Source organism: Canis aureus, chromosome 11, assembly GCF_053574225.1.
Source record: "Canis aureus isolate CA01 chromosome 11, VMU_Caureus_v.1.0, whole genome shotgun sequence".
Lineage (NCBI taxonomy): Eukaryota > Metazoa > Chordata > Mammalia > Carnivora > Canidae > Canis > Canis aureus.
The window spans coordinates 62,933,165-62,953,214 of NC_135621.1; the positions used below are offsets into that span (position 1 = coordinate 62,933,165).

The 20,050-nt window shown below is 41.3% G+C and overlaps 1 long non-coding RNA gene across 34 annotated transcripts in view; it reads right to left on the reverse strand.

The window, feature by feature from the left end:
* The window catches only part of LOC144324199 (uncharacterized), a 584,277-nt gene that overhangs the window by 168,868 nt on the left and 395,359 nt on the right, over window positions 1-20,050 (reverse strand). For 5 of the 34 annotated variants that reach the window (XR_013389680.1, XR_013389650.1, XR_013389651.1 and 2 more), the window contains one exon: window positions 9,133-9,203. The exons of 21 other annotated variants lie outside the window; for them this stretch is intronic. This is a non-coding gene — a long non-coding RNA (uncharacterized LOC144324199). Of the gene's footprint in view, window positions 1-4,963; window positions 5,066-9,132; window positions 9,207-15,972; window positions 16,139-20,050 lie in introns of all 34 variants that reach the window. 8 more of the 34 variants (XR_013389652.1, XR_013389675.1, XR_013389674.1 and 5 more) reach the window with 6 other exon arrangements.

Sequence of the window (20,050 nt, forward strand, 5' to 3'; positions counted from 1 at the left end):
GGTGTCCAATGTTTCAGAAATCTGGTTTGTTATCAACCTACACTGTAGGAAGAAAGAGACTTTGTCAAATTCACCTTTACGTACCTCACTGTCACAGTGTCTGGTGCTCAACAGTGACTAGTCAGGTGCTGAATGAGTGAATGAATGAAACAACCTAAAGATTGATGCCGAAGTGCATTTGTGCAGATTATTATATCATTTTTTAGATTTATTTCATATTCTAAGGAGGAGATGCTAATATAATGTTTCCCAAAGTTTCACTCTCATTCAGTCTTCCTAAAATTCTGCTTAAGGGAAGAACCTAAAGGAAGAGAAGTAATTTAATGCCATGAAAGATTAAAGAGATCCAAATTCATATGCTTGTATATAATGACCATACTACTGCCTCACCATTACAGCTGTGGGGAGGATTTGTACTAATAATAACTTTTTTCTTTCTTTTATAGTCTCCACTCACCTCCACAAAAAACCAGACCACCACAACAAAACTAAAAACTGTGCACATAACACACAAATCCACAGACATACAATATCAACTTCTTCACAAAAAGGTGTTAAGTGGAGCCTCAGACTAAGAATTTTATAATTTACTAGATTACAGAGATTTACTCTGTGCAAAGCTAAGTGACCTTTTATTACCATTATTATTGAGGTATAACTGACATACATTACATTAATTTCAGGTATACAACATAATGATCAAATACCTGTATGATCACTGCAAAAAATCTAGTTAACGTACGTACATAGTTACAAACATATTTTTCTTGTGATGAGAACTCTTAATATCTATTCTTTTAGCAACTTTCAGATATCCTATACTATTCTTCAACAGCGTCATTAATTATGGACACCATATTGTATATTACAACCCCATGACTTATTTATTTTAAGTGAACTGGCCTTATAAGGACTTCATGCATGGGGTGTCTCAGGTAGATATGTATCACGTATTGTTACCATACTCTAAAATTGATGTTCTCAATCATTTTCCAAGTCTCTAGACCTTCTTTTCTTACATATATATATATATATATATATATATATATATATATATATAATGTGCTTATGACATATATCAATTTAAAGCAACTGTGTTTGAGGACTGTATTAAGAATTCTGAGACAGCTCAAGTATCCAGGTATGCCAGTAACCAGAATTATCAATGAGTGTACTAATAAATAGTGACTAAAGTCACTAACTAGCTACACACCATGGCCATGAAGATATCTACGTGAATAGGGACATTTCTTTCTATATATCGCGCTTTTCCCTCAAAGGTAGGAGACCCTCTAGATAGGAGTACCTGAGTTGCCCTATTGGCTGGACCCTTGGCCCTACCTCTGAAAGGTCATTTCTTAAAAAAAAAAAAAAATCAAGGATCAAAAATCCATTGACTCCTATAGAAGTGTTCAGGAATAAACAGCATGATTTCATGTAAGTACAAACAGCAATTTGGGCATACAAATCCAAGATTCAGTGGGTGATATATATAGATGGGCCACAGCTATTTCCAGTCCTCCACAGCAGAATGTTTCCCACCATTATTCCAGAACCTAATAAGCTAAGTAGCTTACCTAGAACAGACTTACAGCCACCATTGAGGCAAGCATCAAAGTTCCAGAAGTGTGGCTGGAACTAGAATGATCAAGCAGTGATCATTCTTCTCCCAGCACTCTCCCGGAGGTTGAGTCTGGGAGATTAGCTAAGGCATGAAAGGCCCCCTAAACACACAGGGTCCATAAATAACTGTTATAAGAAGGAAGAGTTGCCAAAGATGTTCTGATATTAGAACAGGAACTTTTCCTTCCCATCTACTAAGCTGTAGGCAACACAACAGCAAAAATGGTCAAGGTCAGTTAAATCTCACCACCAAGTAACTCTGTGTCTGGCCACGGTGGTAGCTCAATAAATGTTAGAGAACTGGATTAAATCTCTTATTATTTAATTTCTCTCTCTGATTCTGGTTGAGGCAGAGGTAGAGGAGCTAACTACCGCCTGCCCTTTGGGTTTCTCTAGCTATAAGAAAATTTTCAGAATTTGAAGACTAACTTTATAAAAAGTCATGGTGACACTCCTGAAAACAGCTCCACAGTTCTTGCAATGACCTTCTTCTCCTGACTCTTCTCATCAGCTGGCTAGTTACTATCACAATTTATCCTTTTTGCTATCACCCAGAATTCTCTACTAAGCAGTAAGTCAATTTATCCCACCGCAGCCAATGACATTCACAATGGAGCAACTGAGTACCCTGTGATTCCAAGGAACTTTCTGAATAAAGAAAGTTTTAGTTTTAGGGATAAACATTTTCTTGGCAATTCTAGGGTCAACTGATGATGGGATAGATTCATTCCAGAATGACTAAAAGCTAACGTCTGGTTAGTCCAATGGCTTCAGGTAACTTTTAGGAGCATTTCAAAGAGCAGGCAAGGGGGAAAATGCAGCCAGTAGACACCAGACTTCATCAAGGACTGACAATGGAGCAGTGGTAGTGCAAAGTGATTTGCCATACAGAGCTTGGTAGCCAACAAAGGTAGGAAACTAACTGGTAGAGGGCTGGTGTGAGGGATGCAGAAGAGTGAACAGGTAGAGAGCCCAGAACATAGGTGAAATACAATTATTCTAGCAGCAAACTATAGCACACAGTCTGGATGAGACAGTTTTCATTAATAGGGAATTCTTAAAGTGAAATAGAGACATGGATCTCCAAAAAGCTGTCAAAGCTTTGTTGCAGTGATGGTAATAAGAGGTACTTAGTTACCAACACAAAAATATACTACAAGAGCCTGATTTAAATTATAAGGCTTGGGAAAAGCCCATCAGTGGTTGCCCAGGAGCAAGGTAAGGGGAGATTCCCAAAGGGCACAAAGGAACTTTTGAGGATGAGAGATGTGTTCCTTATCTTGGTTGTGGTGATGGTTTCTTGGTTATATCAGTATTACCAAAATCTATTAATTCACATACTTTAAACATGCTGTTATTGTTTGCCAATCAAACCTCAATAAAACTCTTAAATGAAGAAAAGGAAAACAAAACAAAACAAACAAACAAACAAAACCAAGGCTTAACCCAAGTCTGGAGTCAATATTAAAGGCCTAGGCATGACAAGTAATGAAGCTGAAGATGTTAAACTACTGACATGAGGAAGCAGCAGTTCCTTTGTCTACAGTGGTAAAACAGAAGAAAGGTGAGTCACAGAGACCTGACTTATCTACCAGAGTGTGCACCTACTTTGCCAAGCACTTGTACATTATTCCAATTAGCAGAAAGGGTCCCCCAGGGCAGATGTATAGAGGGTGTGCCAACCTGAGAGGGCCCAGCAAGCTGTTAGCCAGGGACTCACAGGGCAGCATTTTTGTTGGAGCATTTACCCTGATGGACACAAGGCAACTGCATCCATGGTTAATTAGGGTCTGGTCAGCCTGAGGCCCCTTGGAAACGGACTTGTCAGCACACCAAGAACAGCCTCTCTCATGAAAGCCAAGGAGACTCATGCAAGTCAAGCTCAAGAGGCTGATGTATAAAACCTGTGTTCGTTTATTTACTTATCAAGAGAAATGTTAATCTCATTTAGATCAAAATCCTTGGGTCTGGCTGCCCAGGTAGTTTTCTGTGCAAGGCCAGAGCCTCATAATATAGTGGACTCTCATCAGAAGTTTAAGTCAATCAGAACAAGGAGAATCTGTTGTATGGTTGGAGTGTTTGATGGCACCACCTGACATAGCCATCTTGACCACAGCATGGCACTGCCAGGCTGAGGTTCTCTCTCCCTTCAATGGTACTTAGAGAAGCCAGCATTTACTATGGGGATCCTCCTCTTTTTCTACTTTTATATCTGATTAGTCCCTCCTCTGGTAAACATTCTATTTGTGTATATTTGTCACAATAGTGACTCAGCTTGCAGCCAAGTACTTCTGAACATGAAAGTCATTCTATCACTGTAAAGAGATTTCACTAAATCTGTGTTCCGACCCAAGAGATGTCGACTTTACAGTTTGATCCTCAGGAGGAATTCTTTTTGTCCTTATTTATATGTCCCTAGATAGACATCTGTAACTCCCAAGAACTGACAATAATATATATGTTCCACAAATCAATTGTTTTAAAAATTAAGTACTGAATTTTAAAGCATTAGAAATCCATAACCAGGGGTGTCTGCATGGCACAGTCGGTTAAGTGCTTTCAGCTCAGGTCATGATCCCAGGGTCCAGAGATTGAGCCCCACATCGGGCTCCCCACTCAGTCTGCTTCTGTCCCTCCCCTCTGCCTATGCGCTCTCTCTCTCTTTATCTCTTTCTCTCTCTCTCGTTCATGCTCTCTCTCAAATAAATAAATAAAATCTTAAAAAAGATTCCATAACCACATGTAGTACCTGTCAAAACTCTCCAACAACCAAAACACTGTTTGCTTGAATCATTCAGTTATCTGAGCCTGCTGGCAAAAATTTTTACCCTACTGTTGGAAAATGAGACCTTTTTAATGGGTGCAGATTGATCTGCTTGACCAGTAAGCATAGAAGAGCTTCCTTCTTCACTGCAAACACAAATCTCTCCTATCAGCTTTGCAACAATTCATAGAACACAGATGAGGAGCTTGTGCTTGGTGGGATCAATACTCAAAAAGATCATTTCAGAAGCTTGTGAAAATTAGGGCTATGTGTCCTCTCTGGCCTTGGTAGCACTTTAATTTCTTTTTATCACAATGGGTTAGAAATTACCAGGCTCAAGAAAAAGCATCCAGTCGAGGGGTTTCAGCCTCTCCTAAGTCCCTGTGTACCTACTCTGGATGAGGAGTCTTCAATAGAACAATCTTGAACCTAAAGCTACAGTGGGGAGGCTCACCTGGAACTGACGTAGCAGCAAAAGGGCTTTGATCACAGCCTACAGTGAATCCCTTGGAAGAACAGCTACAGGACTTTACAGCGAAGGGAGGTAAAGAGGGAAATAATGATTCATTGTGATACCTTCCACGGGGTAGGGGCTGGGCCCTATGGCAACACCCAGTCACTACTCCAGTACTCTTCACTTGAAACGTGAATTTCTCTCCAGTTGATTTATTAAGATTTCTACAGCAAAAGAGCAATCAATTAGGATTTCATACAAAGAGACTGAGAGGATTTGCAGCAGTCACATAGTCTTCTCCTTTAATGTCTTTAGTTTAAGGAGGGGCACACATGCTCTACAACACCTTAGTTAAAAATGGACACTCTCTGATCTGCTAATCTCCTTCACTTCTCTTGAGAAGTGTGAGGGGTCTCAGGTCCCATTTAAAAATTAGATCTGAAGCCTGCCATAGAAAATATTGTCATATGGACCTCGAGCCTGCCGTTGTCCATAAAGGGAAGGGCCAGGCCACATGCTGAAAGCTGGCACTTACACATATGGGAGGCAATTAATTACTTGGACAATTTGTTCTCTTTGGCTCTGATGATCAAGTTGGGAATTAAGTGACCACAGTGGTCTGAGAATCAGGGAATAGGGGTCATAATAATTCCCAGAATGGCAAAATTACAGGCTTTTGTAGCTAAAAGGGACGTTAGGGAACCTCTATCCCAGTGATTTGTAAGCTCTTTTTTAATACTGGAACTTTATTTTCATTTTTTAAACAAAGTTTTACACAAAAACACTCTATAAAATCATATAATAATGAAGCAGACCAGATGGAAGCAGATACCTAGAGCTCCGAAGAAAAGCAGCTTGAAAACCACTGGTTCATGATATCCACTCACTTCACACACGTAGGGACGGAGATGTCTTCTCCAGAGTCACACATGACGTGAGCGGCAAGGAGAAGAGCTGACGCTGGTCTTCTAAACCCTGGTCTAGCACTTGCCCTGCCTTTGAAAAAAAGCTGTCCTTCCGGAAAAGACCTTGTGGGACTGGGGGGAACCAGTGCCCATGCTCCCTAGTCACAAATGAGACCGAGAGGCAGCCATTGGGTGCACAGTACGAGCCGGAGCCGTAGCAGGAGTGATGGGAGTCATAACAGCAGCAGCAGGGGTAACTCATATTCACAGATGATGTTAAAGGTTTCACATTATATCATTTGCTAGTCAGAGCAATGATGCAAGGTAGAGAGAGAGGAATATCATTATCCTCATTTTACAGATGAGGAAACAGGTCTGGAAAGGTTAAGTGACGTACCTCCTCAAGGTTATTTGTACTTCGGAGCAGAGCTGGGTCATCAAGCTCCAAATCCTGTGCTCTTGTCCCTAACTCTGCAGGGCTGTCCTTCTAGTTCAAATACAGAACTTTCCCAATTCCCCTCATTTCTATTAAAAAAAAAAGGGATGAAAATCCAGCTCATTTAAGAAAGGAGCCATTGTGCCTGGCATCGCAGAACGTTGGAACTTGAATAGATTCAGATCCTCCACAATGAGGACTAGAGTGGGCTGATCCATGAGAAGGGTCTGCGAAAGCACAGAACTGCAGAAGTCATATGTATATATTTAAACATTTTAGTTTGGCTTAAAACTTCTAAAAGTAGATTATTTGCCAATATTCTTGCAGAGACCTAAACCCTGTCTCTGAATCAGCCGTTTGGAGTTCAAGTGGTCTTTCTTCTAGAAGCCACACCCATGGTGTCCATCAGCTACAATCTCTGATAAATGGAATGAGAACTAAGACACTTGAAAAGTGATCTGAATGTAAAGCACGTTTCATTTTTGTGATCTTCTGATCCGATTACTGCATTACTGTTTTCTGATCCGATCCTTTGCAGATGTCTTGCACATGCCTAATTTGACGGCACATTGTTTTAGTGCCTGGCTCTCATCAAGTGGCCCCAAAGCGTGCATTTCTATAACAGAGGAACAACTCCCTTCTTTTTGCAGTAATATTTCATCAATTACTAGATATTTAACTAAATCACACAAGAACAAGAACAGGTGTGCAGGTTTGCACAAGCCCACTGGTTAACAAACACACCAGACTATGTGTTAGCCAACAGCTCCACTGGTGGTGGCCAAGAGGCAACAGTGCACCCAGGATCGCCTTCCTAGCCAGGTATCCAGTAGGTTGTGCGCATTGTCTGGAGGGTTTCCAGTTGAGAGAAGGCAGGCTTGATCCCACAAACTGTCAGGCAGAGGTCTGTCCAAAGAGCTTGTCCTGAATTCTGAAGGAATTGACGCTGGTTACGTTACCTCGCAGATGTGCTGGGAAGTTGTTCTTGGGTACGTTGGTACTTCAAAAAAAAAAAAACTTTGCTCTTCCTCATCCATTGCACTCCTAAGTAATACGGGACCCTTCACCTGAAACAGATCTTTGGAGAAATATTGCCCAGAACACGAATACAAGGAGAATGGACACCGCTTCAGAAGCGTAGCGTGTGATGCCTTCCTAAGCATCCCAGTCTGGCCAATTATATGGTTCTCAACTCATGGAAAGCCTTACGTGGCATTTGAGTTGTAAATGCAAATGCATTTAGAAAACAAATGTAAAACGCGCTATGCTTTCCATTGGCCACTCTCATTATCACCTCGTCCTTTCCAACACCGCCCTGACTCCCTCTGCACCACGCACACCTCCCGAGAATCTCGGCCAGCCCTGGGCCACCGCTGTTCACACGCTTAGATTTTCTAGGACTTCACAGGCAGCGAGGTCCACTCCGACGCTGTGGCTTAAGATTCACAAGCCTCATCAACCTTAGGATGTCCTAAGAAGGGACCCCAAGCTTTGGTGGGTACCCAGCACCAGCAACGGTAGAGAAAGGAGAAAATGTGAACCGGGAGCTACGGTCCCCACAAATCCTGCACTACCCTCGAAATGGCCCACTTGAAAAATGGCAATATTTTTGTATGCCGGCCTCAGAGTCCCTGCTCGAAGAATGCTTGTAGCAAAGCTGTATTTCTGCTTTGAGGGCTTTCTGAAGAATGCATTTAGGTAGGAGCTAGCCTTTTCTTCCAGAAACAGCGAGGGCTATCCGTCAATCTACCAGCGAGCCGCTCATCAGGTTCACTCGACAAAGGGTTAGGGCAGCAAGCCCCCACAATAATGTGGAAACAGAAATATTACAAAGTAAAGGCTTATAAAATAATAAAAATTCTACTTACTCCAGATACCTCCCTGTGCCTTTGGCAAAATACCTTAAGCATTCCACATACGGCGGGCATTGTCTTTATAAGATGGCACCTCATAAAATGGTATTAAATATCACCAACGGGGCTTCATATTTCATCCGGCAGGGTTTAGGCCAGGCATGTTCTATATCACACATTATTAGAATGACATCTGCTTTGCAAGTTGTGTACCCAGGAGCCTACCCGGATCACTCATTTCAGCACTCATTCTCGAGGCTTCTGTGCCTTCATAATGCCTAATATGTTTAACTCATTTTGAACAGAAGTCTAAAGGCTGCCACGGCCCTCTGGCCAAAACTGTAGCTGTCAGACAACGGAGCCAGCTATCATACATTCCTCATTTATCATTAGTGGTGATGCAGTTGTACAGAAAAATGTGCCCACTGTACTGAGAGGCTGTCAATTGTTCCCCCCTATAAAACTCCTCTTCTCAAATAGGGACATTTCTCTGTGGAGGCCTTGCCATTACATTTCGCTCCTTTTCCCACAACACTGAATTTATAATGCAAAGAAAATGGGGAACATATATTCATCCAAATGGCCTCTCTGCTACGAGACGAATAAGGAGATCAGCGATGGCAGCGTCGGTGCAGGACTGCACGTGCCATTGGGGGAAATTAATAGAATCGGCCCAGAAAGAGTGAAAAGGAAAAAGGAAAGAGGCAAAAATCACCCACAGGTTTTCTGCTGAGGTTGAAATCTCGGATGATAAAGGATCGCTGCTGGAAGTTGCCATTCTCTTCAGAGTTACCGTTTTGCCACCCAAGTAGGATGTGGGTGCTGCAGACCTGCACCCCATACATTTGGAGGTAAGTTTCTCCAACTTTCTGCTCCTTATCTGACTCCTGACAATGGTTCCTTAGGTCTCCTTTACCCGGCCTGTAAACTGTGCCTCTGAAGTCGGCGGCCAGCCCCAGAGGCCAGCCAGCTTTTTACGGCTTGCTCACAGAGGGTCTTTATATTTAAAGAAAAACAACAGTCAGATGGTGCTCCTGATTAACATCATTATCATTGAGCTTATGATTCCTATTAGGATTGTGAAGATGTGCCCTTACCATTTTTTTCTTCCTCTGCCCACATGACTGCCTCTTCCCACTCACACATTTTGGCCATCCCTCTTGTAATTCTGCTGGGAGAAAAATGGACTCAATTAAATGTGTTCGAGATGCCTGTGGGTCTGTGCCGGGGTCTTCAAAGAGAGAGTGTTAAAGTGATTATAGTAATGATAACGCATCCTTGTTGACTTCAAAGAGAGAAGCCTGGCAAATGGACTTCTTCCCATGATATTTCTGTCAGAGCAGTTATTATCCCATTTTAGAGATGGGAAAACAGAGTGCCTTGCCTAAGGCCATGGGTAGCAATCAGTCCTAGAAAGAGGATGAAAGCATTGCCACGGGCTTCTGAGTCGTTCCCAAGTTCAGACCATTTTCCCTCCAGCAGCAACAACAAATCTCATCCTCAGAAACAATAAACCTTGGGGTAGGTAAATGTAGCCCCAAAGAAATCATCCATTTCAGACCCTGCAAGGACACCAGGTGAGAAATGGGAAAATGAAGGGGTAAAGATTTGCCCTCTACTTGCCCATCCTTCTCCAGAACCCAATCTTGCCTTCACCCAAGGTCTAACCTGCCTGCAGGGATGGATGGATGGATGGTCTGGGGCCTTCACACGGAAAGCTTAGGGCAGCTAGTGACCAGCCCTTCGCTGAACAAATTTTAACAATTTCTCTGTTAACCACCCCTTGAAGTTCCCCACCTTGTGGAAAGCCCCCTTGTTTCTGGAAGGGACAAGTGGTCAAGTCCCTCAAAGGCCCAGGCAAGCTCCATATCTAAGGGCCCCACTGAATACTCTTTAAGACATACTTCAGCTGGCTCTGCATAACCTTTTACCCAAAGTGTGCCCTACATTTTCTAGTCTCTAGGCCAGGGGTCGCCAATTTTTTTTTTTTTTTCTCAGTTCTACAACTGTGTTTCTTTAATACCAGAACTTTCCTCCTCTTCTCTCCCAGTTGTTTCCAGGAGCTCACACATCATTGACTGAACAACCGTTTCTCTGCCTCAGTGTTTTTTTTCTCTAAAACCACCCTTTACTACAAAATACTTGCCCTGGAAACACATGATGATTAACTGTCCTCCTGGTTATAGTCACAAAATATAGTCTCTGAGTTCCCTAATCTTCTTTAATTTTCTCTTCCTTTCCTCTAAATCACCCTTCACCTTGTTTCACCCACTTGCTCACAGTGATCCAAGGTTATGTATTCAGAGCATGTTCTTCGTCCGATCCTCACAGGGAATTTATGGTTTCTAGTGGAGCCGTTCTACTGAAGACCTGATCAACTTTAATATTTTTCCTATATCCTTTGGCACTGTTCATTCCAAGTCAAGGCTGGCAACTTAGCAGTGCAGCTGGATTAGAGATAAATGGGTCAATTCAATCCAATTCAAAAACTGCTACAGTGCTGTGTAATTCATTAAGCACTGGAGATATATAAGACATCGTTCCTCTCCTTAAGGGGCTTATAGTTTAGTTAAGAGAGATACAAAGAATGCCTGTGAACTTGATATATAATACTGCAGAGCAATAAAACCATAATAGTCTAAGAAAACAATAAGAACAATAAAAGGTCAGAAGACTGGACTCTGTAGACAAGAATGAAAAGGAAGCACTTTATGGAGAACATGAGTTGTGTTCTAAACTGGAAGGAACTGAACAATTTGAATGATTAGAAATGGTGATGAAGAATACTTCAACTGAGAGTGACAGCAGGATGAGACCCCTTGAATTAGGTCATTGCCTTGAAGTCATTCAAAGAAGCAGAAGATAATAACCCTGAGGTCAGTCAAGCTTTTTTTAGCTCGTTACCTCAGTCATGGCTTAGAAGGACTCTCTATCTTCTTTCCTCCTGTAACCATCATCTTCATTGGTTTAACCACAGGAAATTAAAGAACCAGTTAGCACATGGGTTTCCACTGGGCTGGTTGGTGGCTCTGGGCAATCAAGAACACACTTTCACCAGGATCATCAGCTGCCCAGAGTAATCATGACTGTAGTTAACTACAAATTGTCAGGGAGCAATGGAGGATGAAAGCAAGTGGTCTTGAATCCTGTTGGTAGCAGAAACAACCTGGAAGTTTCTTCATATATGCCAGCCACTCTCTTTCTGGCCCGTGGGTTTTCTGAGTGAAGCCATGCCCCTCCAGCATTGCCATAACAAGGTTTAGAGAAGATGCTCAATCCCAACTGGATAATCCTGCACGAGTGTCCAACCTCAACAAAACTGGGAGCTATTTCATTTTTACTACCCTTACCTCCCTAAGTTGTCCCTCCCACTGCATCAGCCCCACCACCCAGAGCACTGATCTAAGGTATGTACGCTGGGAAGAAAAAGAAACAAATACATGTTGAACAAGTATGTGCATTTTACCTGGGGATTAGAGACGCAGTGCTGTTCTGAATTCCTGGTAGTGTCTGGTATTTCAGACACTATAATAAGTTGACAAAATATTTGTTTCCTGCTTGTTGGGGGTTTGGTGGGGGAGACTTTGAGCTGCCCCTAAATCATCCTATGTGAGTAGCATTTACTACCTCATTATAAGTTCAACCTTTAGCTCAGAATCAGTCTCTATCTAGAAAGGTAAAGGCCTCAAAAAGTCTAAGTTCTATGAGGACGATGACTTTATTTGGTCATTACATCCTGAAATCCTAAAGCTAGCATACAATCCACACTTAGCAACTCACTGACCAGCCTCCCTAGGTGCTCCAGGTTGGGCTATTTGGATAACACTTTAAACCAGCCCTAAGAAATATAAATTACAGACTTCCCTGGCCTCAGAATTCCCACCATCTGTCGCACAACCTTTCTCCACGCCTTCTTGGCAGTCATTTCAATTTCCATGACAGGGGGAAAGAAAAAAAAGTCGTGGTCTGTGCCACAACTTGAAGGTTCATTTAATGTAGATTTTGATGAGTGAACTGTACAATAACCCCAAGTTGGAGGTGTATTTTTTATACTGAAGGTGAGAGACCAATTAGTAGCTCTAACTCCTTAAGCAGATGGTTATCATATGATATCGGAGGTGCCTGTCCTGTCCTTTGCCATTAGAAAGTCATCTTTTTCCTAACATCTTTCTCTCCAAAAGAAGGATATTATGCAGACAGACTGCATGGCCTAGAGAACTCTATGAAGTTGAGTCGCTAGCAGGACACTGAGTGCCTGGGGATCTTGTTCTGAAATTACTGGTCCATATAGCTCCTAAAAACTGCCTCTAAGATAAATGCAGAGGGAGAGTTTCAGGGCAGTCCGAGAAGTTAAGCTGAGAAGATTCTCAGGTTCTGGGTTCCATCCCAAGCTGAAATTGGTAGACATGTGACTCTCGGTCCTCAGGAGCCTGCAAGAGAGCCTCCCCTTCTATGGTTCAGAAACTCCCACTATAAAGGGAACAACATGGAATTGGGAATTAGAGGGAATCTGGTTTAAATTCCAGCTCTGTCCTTTACCAGTTGCAGCCTGAACTCACCAGCCTCAGTTTCCTGTCCTGCAAGACTGGCTAAAAAGAACAACTTTAAGGAGAGATGAAGATTAAGTGAAATTCCAAGTGAAGAGTCATGACACCAGGCACTTTTGTCTTCCCTCAAAATGTCAGGCAGGGAGACCAGCACCACAGAAAGCACAGAGGGAAGTTAGGGATTGAGACACAAGGTGGTCTGGACAGTCTTCTGGCTGCAGTCAATGGTTGCATTTGTTAGAGCCCAGACTTCAAGTCTGAGAAGTGTGGGTCTGCTTCTCTGCCCCACCACTTGCTTGCGCTGTGAGCTTGGACAAGCTACATAATTATTTCAAACCTCAGTGCCTTCATCTATAGATGGGGACATTATCTACCCTCTTCATAGGATTGATACAGTGACTCAAGGAGAATGCCTGGCCCATGATAAGCATATCTTTACCTCCTGCCCTTCTTCCTTTCCTTCCCCCTTTCCTCTTTTTCCCCTCTTGGTCTCTATCCACTCTTTGATATATACTCTAACCTGCTATCATTTTCAATATCCAGAATGAACTGCATCAGGGCTTCTCCCCAGAGACCCCCCCAAAGCTTTTTGTCTGTGCCTAGTACTCCATTCTCGGGAGAAAGAAAGAATGGATCCGGCTAGGTGTTGCTGCTTGCCAGCTCCTTGTTCCCCTATTCAAATCTTTTCCCTCCTGCTGGCCCCAGTTTCTTTACCTATAAAGTGAGAGGATAAATCAGGATCTCCTATAGCTCCACAGACTATATCCTATATCTTACCTACCTATTCATTCAGCTTCCCCTTCTGAAATTCCCTTTCCTCTCCAGCCAGCAAAATCCTATCCAGGAACCAAATTCCAGCTCATGTACCTAGTATGACTTCCCAAATGTTTACCAAACAGGAGTCGCTGGGAATCTGCTCTGGTCCCATTACATCATAAAGTCTATCCTGATGCCTCAGTGTTTTGAATTTTGACGGTCTCTTCAGACGTACAAAACAACATAATATTTAGTCTCCTTACCAGCTTTTTGAAGGCAAATAAACTGTTTTATTTATTATTAAATCTTACTGCCTCGCCCAGTACCTGCAATTTATAAGTGTTTCATAAATGGCTCCTGAAAACTTGATTAAGTGACTGAAGTATTTATCTTGTAGGAAAATCTTGACTAAAGACTAGGTTGTAAATCCACTGAGGCCAAGGATTTTGAACTTTTTTTGTATCCTATACAGCATCTAGCACTGCGAACAAAATGTAGTAGGTACTCAAAAACACATGGTGGTCTTTATTTTACAAACATTGTCTCTGTTTTTATGATGAAACTCTTCTGGAAAACTCAAGTGCTGAGGGATGGTCTTCAACAAAAGCCCAGAACTAGAACTGCTCCTAAGGCTGACACAACAAGGACCATCAGTCTGAATGACTCTTGGAGCGACCGCATAAAGAAACAAAACAGCTCTCCAAAAGGTTATAAAAAATGGCCTAAGGTCCATATGCATAGAAACACACATTCCAGAAATATCTTTCCTCACTACCACCAAAAATGTCTTCTCCATCTTTAACATAAATACATATTCCACCTTTCGGTAACCTGCCTCCTTCAAGGACTTCCCTGACATCCGGCATCCTTTTCCTTGTATAATGTTAGAGATTTGGGGTGAGGAGTGGGGGGTGGGAGGGACTTTTTGCCTTGAGCCCTGTGCCTGCTCAAGAGATAGCTGAAAGCTGCTAGGAATGGCTCTTAGCAAAGTGAGAATCAACATCGTTGTCTCCTTCTTTCCCTTCCCCTTCTTCTCTTTCCCTTCTTTTCCCTCTTCTCCATCTCTTCCTCCTCCTCCTCCTTCCTTATCACATCCATTGTTGGCTCTTTCTCCACAAAGGACTTATACCAAAACACATGCTACAAACAGGTTTCATGTTCCTGGGTTTGAGCAGTTAGCCCATTCAAAATTTTCTGGCCCTGGTTGCAGCAGGTACAGGGGTACCCTGCTTAGTCTTGACCTGCAAGCACAGCCTCCTTTCTTGTTCTGGAAAGAGGCCACAAAGAGTCAGCAACTCTCTAGTGAAGAGTGGGATCACCACTCTTCACTGTGACACTGAAGTTCCTGGTGCCTGATTAAATATTGAGGAAGAGAGTTCATGGATTGACTTGCCCACTGTAAAACAATTTGAAATAAAATCCCTGAAGGGCCACACCCCCTAGGCTGCCAGGGGACATGCTCTTCAAGGCAGGACGATTATAATTAATGGAATGATCACACAGAAAGTATACAAGTCATGATGAGCCCTGTAAGGATCATCTTTACACACATCCCCTAAAAATCCTCTGGGCACTCAAGGGGTTAAGCGAGGTTCAGCAGACCAAGGAGGCCAATTCTGCCCATGGCTTCCACCAGTCAAGTCTGTCGCTGAGGGCTATAGACACAGCTTGTACTTTCAACTCAGCACAGTCATTCTTAAGGAAATAATCACTCCAAGTTTACAGTGGCATCAAACTGATAATCTGGAAGTGTGATTGCTTCCCTGGTTAACTAATCAATCCCCTATCTTTAAGGGTAGAGACAGAGAAAGAATATATGAGCAGATCAATAATCCAGTGAGTTCCATTTCTTTTGTTTGTTTTTATAGATTATATAGCTGCTTTCTTGAGTAAATTTTTAAATCATATAAAATAATAAATGATTCCTATGGGGTTTTTATTCTTTCATTTCCTATCTTGGATTATTGTACAAATTGATGAGAGCTATATCCCGTTAATGTGTATGTACACCGAAACCTTTTCCAAGCACCTACTAAGTGCCAGGTACTGCACTGAAAGTTTTCAACACATCCTCTCATTTTATCGAGGATTATTTTATCTTCATAGGGGGCCAAAGTAGAGGAGTTGATGTTTTTAAGGCTGCTCCTAAGTTTTCTTTTTTTCTGCTATGATTAGGCTATTTCTCATCACCTTCCCCCAAGGCTGATAAATTTTTAAAGAATTTATTTGCCACATTTCTTCCTATTATTAAGCTCAAAGTTTAGTGTGCCAAGAAAATCACATTAAACAGCACTTGTCATTGTTGGCCCTACTTCATCCTGGCATCAAGCTAGACACAACACACAGTGATTTAGAGAGGTGCCAGCAGGCCTACCTGTTTGAATATTACAATCATAACACAGCAATGAAGCTGAAGCTTGAGGTGAAAATCTCTTAGTGACATTCATGCCATGCCATCTTTTCTTTCCATCCGTCTATTGATCTATATGCCCACCCATGTATCCATCCAAACACCAGCAGAATGCCTACGATGTGCCATCCTTGCCTTCACTGAGCTTCCTGTCTAGGACAGAAGAAAGACATCATCAGAACTAACAGAGTATAAGGCACAATGATTTCGAAGGCAGTACAGACCAAAGCACTGTTGATTCTCAGTGAGAAGACTGGCAAAGGCTTCATGAAGACTGAGCAGACTCTCCAAAGTTCAAAACAGCATTAGGATAGGCTCCCGATTACAAAATCATCACACGTTCGATATTCAACAGAGAATATGTTTGAATATATAGAAAGTGAACAATATCTGAAAATATAGAAAAGCACAAAACATAAAAATTACCCTTAACCTGACCTTCATTCCTTCTTCTACTGAATTGTATGAAAGAAAAACTTTAAGTACCTTCTTCCCAGCTTCCAATCTCAGCTTCCAAAGGGTTAACAGTGTGGGGCATATGCTTTAAGACCTGTAATTTACTCTTGAGTAAATATGCCATTCTACCCCCTTTCCCACCACATGCACAGAGGCTAAGACAACGAGTTCTAAAATCTAATTGGCTGGTTTCAAGTCTTAGCTCAACCACCTTAGCTGTGTGATCTCAGGCTACTTACTTAGCTCCTCGTTATTTTTCTAATATGTAATGTACAGTCAATAAAAGTACATATTCTAGGTCTGTTTTGAAATTTAAATAAGGAAATGACTATAAACAGTATCTGGTACTTAATTCTCAATAAATATAGTAGTAGCAATACCACATATACACGCATAAATTTTGTTTTAAAAAGTAAAGTCAAACTATATATAGTATGCTGTGTATGTTTTCCAATTAATAAAGCTTATTCATCTTTTCACAGTTTAGTCTATGTTGGTCAATTTGACTCTTTTTCAATGACTGTATTGCCGGCTTATTCCAGAATTTATTTAACCAGTCCATATTATCACTAAGAAACTTTGAACCTACACTTTTATCCACTCCTCCTAATATTTGTGGGGGATAGATTCCTAGAAATGTGATTTCCAGGTCACAGGGTATATGCATTTAAAATATTGATGAGATACTAGCCTAGCTAGCTTTTTAAAAAAACTTACAGGCCCGTCTATATGACAATACCCATTCCTCTTGCCATCACCAACAGTGCCATCTGTTATTGTTTTTACTTGCATTTATTGAAGTATTAGTGTAATGAATATTTAGTTGAAATGATTAACTATACAAAAGATTTAAATGGTATCTAGTACATCAAAATTTAAATGAAAGTTTCTTGCTAATGGAGCATCTTTTCATATTTACTGGTCCTAGCTTGTTATTCCTTGAATTTCTTTTCTTTTGCTTATATTTCTTGTACTTTCTTTTTATTATAGATTTATGGAAGTCCCTGCATGTTTGCATATTAATCCTATAGAAAATAAACAAATATATTCTCCTCATCCTGTCTTATAACCTAGTTTAATGTTGAGTACAATTTGGATGAACAAAGGTTTGGTGAGGAAGGAATTTCAAGAAGGGGGAACAGCATCTGCAAAGACACATGGCTTTTAAATGGAGGTCAGACTCTGAGAAATTAAGCAGATTTTGTGGTTGGAACACACATGGACATGCAACTAGAAATTAAGCAGATTTTTTGTGGTTGGAACACACATGGACATATAATCGGCTTTCAATGGCATCCTAGGGAATGTGATCTTTATTCTTTAGCTACCAAGGGCTAAAGAACAAGAGTGACAAAACCACACTGAGAGTCTTCACAATGGATCAGAGTTTTTAAACAGTTTGGGATCAAGGCAATATCACCAGTGCCCAATCTCAGGGGGAATACCAGCCACCACCTGCTTCTATAGGAACGGAGGTCCCCTGAAGCTGTACAAATGAAGCTGTTGGTCAAGGATCCTTTGGAGAATCTGAAGAAAGTCATGAAGCTTCTCCTCAGTGGAATTCACACACATCCATTCACACACACACACATACACACACACACACCCGTTGCATTTAATTTTAGAGTCTTCACAGACATAATGGTATCCACTGACTTAAAGGCTAAGTTATCCCAGAGGCTGAACCCCTGTTCTGGGGATTTTATGTGGCAAGGGAACTTACTGCTCATAGAACCAGAAACTATGGTATAGTTTAGGTTAAGCCAAATTATGGCAAATTTTAAACTTTTACCTTCAGACCATGGGAATGTGCTCTGGAAGGCAAGACCATTCAAAGAAAGCCTTCCATCTAACAGAAATATAATGCAAGTCACAAATGTGGGCCACATACTAAATTTAAATTTTCTGGTAGCCACATATGAAAAGTAAAAATAAATAGGTAAAATTAATCTTAATAATATATTTTATCTAACCCAATATATCTAAAATATAATTATTTCGATATGTAATCAATATAAATGTTATGAATTAGGTATTTTACATTTTTTTCACACTAAGTGTTTGAAATTCAATGGGTATTTTATACTTTCATTGTGTCTCAATTCAGATTAGTCCTATTTCAAGGGCTCAACAGCCACCTGTGTGAATAGCTCTCACACTGGACAGCAGTTCTAAATTATCTCATCATATTACCTTTTCTCCAAAACCATTTTCCTCCCATAATACCCTTTGAAACCTAATTAGGCCATCACCGAACATGCTGATTTTTATGTTCCATCAAAGTCTCTTCTTAGACCTTTTCACTATAGTATGAATGCAAAACAGGAAAGTTTTCTCTCCATGAATCATTATACTATAAGGTTGGTATCCCATTGTGGAATAGGAAATGTTAATCCAGTAGGGAAAAAATTCAAATATCAAGAAAGAAGAGAGAAAGATCTCTTTCAAAGTAGATGGTATGTCATAAGTCACAGCATTTTGGGAAGCACCTGGGCCCAGAGCTGGTTCTTTGTGTGACTGCTCTCTGTCCCACTACTAAGGAATTCCAAATTGGTCAGTGTTTACACGAGCATCTTCTCTACTTTCGTGTAGAAGACTGAGACAACAGTGAAGGTTCGCAACAATCCAGGGATCCAAGAAAATGGAATACCAGGCTAGCTCTGTCTACCCATGTCATTTTATGGCTGGAATGTTGTCTATGGATAAATCTTATATGCCCAGAATAAAGTTTATCTGGGAGACAGTGAGCATCATGACAACATTACTCCATCCACATGCCTAAAAAATTAATAGGATCTTCCCAGAAAAAAAAATTAAATATGACTCTACAAGCTTTATTGAATTGAGGGATAAATGTTAACAATTAAATGTGAAGGAAAAGGAAAAATAAAACAGCTCCCCAAAGTGCTTACTGCTTCTGACTGCAGAAATAATATAGCATTACTTGCTACATCTAAAGACATTATTAAGTAGTACAGACAATCATCCTATGGCCACATGCCACAGGAATGCATTGGATTTGCAGGGATTCAGAGACCAAGACACTCAGGGAACCTGGCTCAAGTTCAAAACCCTAGGATACTCCATTCTTTCCTTCCAAATGAGCGAAAGACATGCTTGGTAGTGTCACGATTTCGGCTATAAGCAGCAGCCTTCTAATTAAAAATAAACTGAGTCCATTATTTCTATTTACAGCTTTCCACAATTTAGCAGCAATGTGAAGATAGAAAGAGATGCTGGAAGCATATGTTTAAATATCCCAAATGCTTTTGAGAGCATCATTACAGTCAACATCCTGTGAATCTGTTTCTTTACCTTCAGTACCCATCTCCAAAGGGCTTCCCAAGCTGTGCGAGGGCAGCATAAATATATTTATCTTCAGAAAAGAATGGTCCAGAAAAGACATGGCTACAATTAAATTAGTATATAGAGCCATGCTCTTGATTCCAGAGAGTCGTTTCTGCAATGCAGTGTTCTTTCCTCTTCCCATGGATGGCAAGGATAGAAAATGAGAAGGATAAGGGAAGGGGGTGGCGGCAGCCAAAAAAAGAAGAGATGGGACAGGGAAAAAGAAAATTTCAGAGGGCTTTCTGAGTGGAAACTGTGGTTTAATTTCTTTCCTTTTTTTAAAAAAGATTTGATTTATTTATTCATGAGAAAGAGAGACGGAGAGAGACAAAGACAGAGGCAGAGGGAGAAGCAGGCTCCACGCAGGGAGCCCGATGCGGGACTCAATCCTGGGTCTCCAGGACCACGCCCTGGGCCGAAGGTGGCGCTAAACCGCTGAGCCACCCGGGCTGCCCTGTGGTTGAATTTCAACATGAAAAATGATCTATCAATATTTGC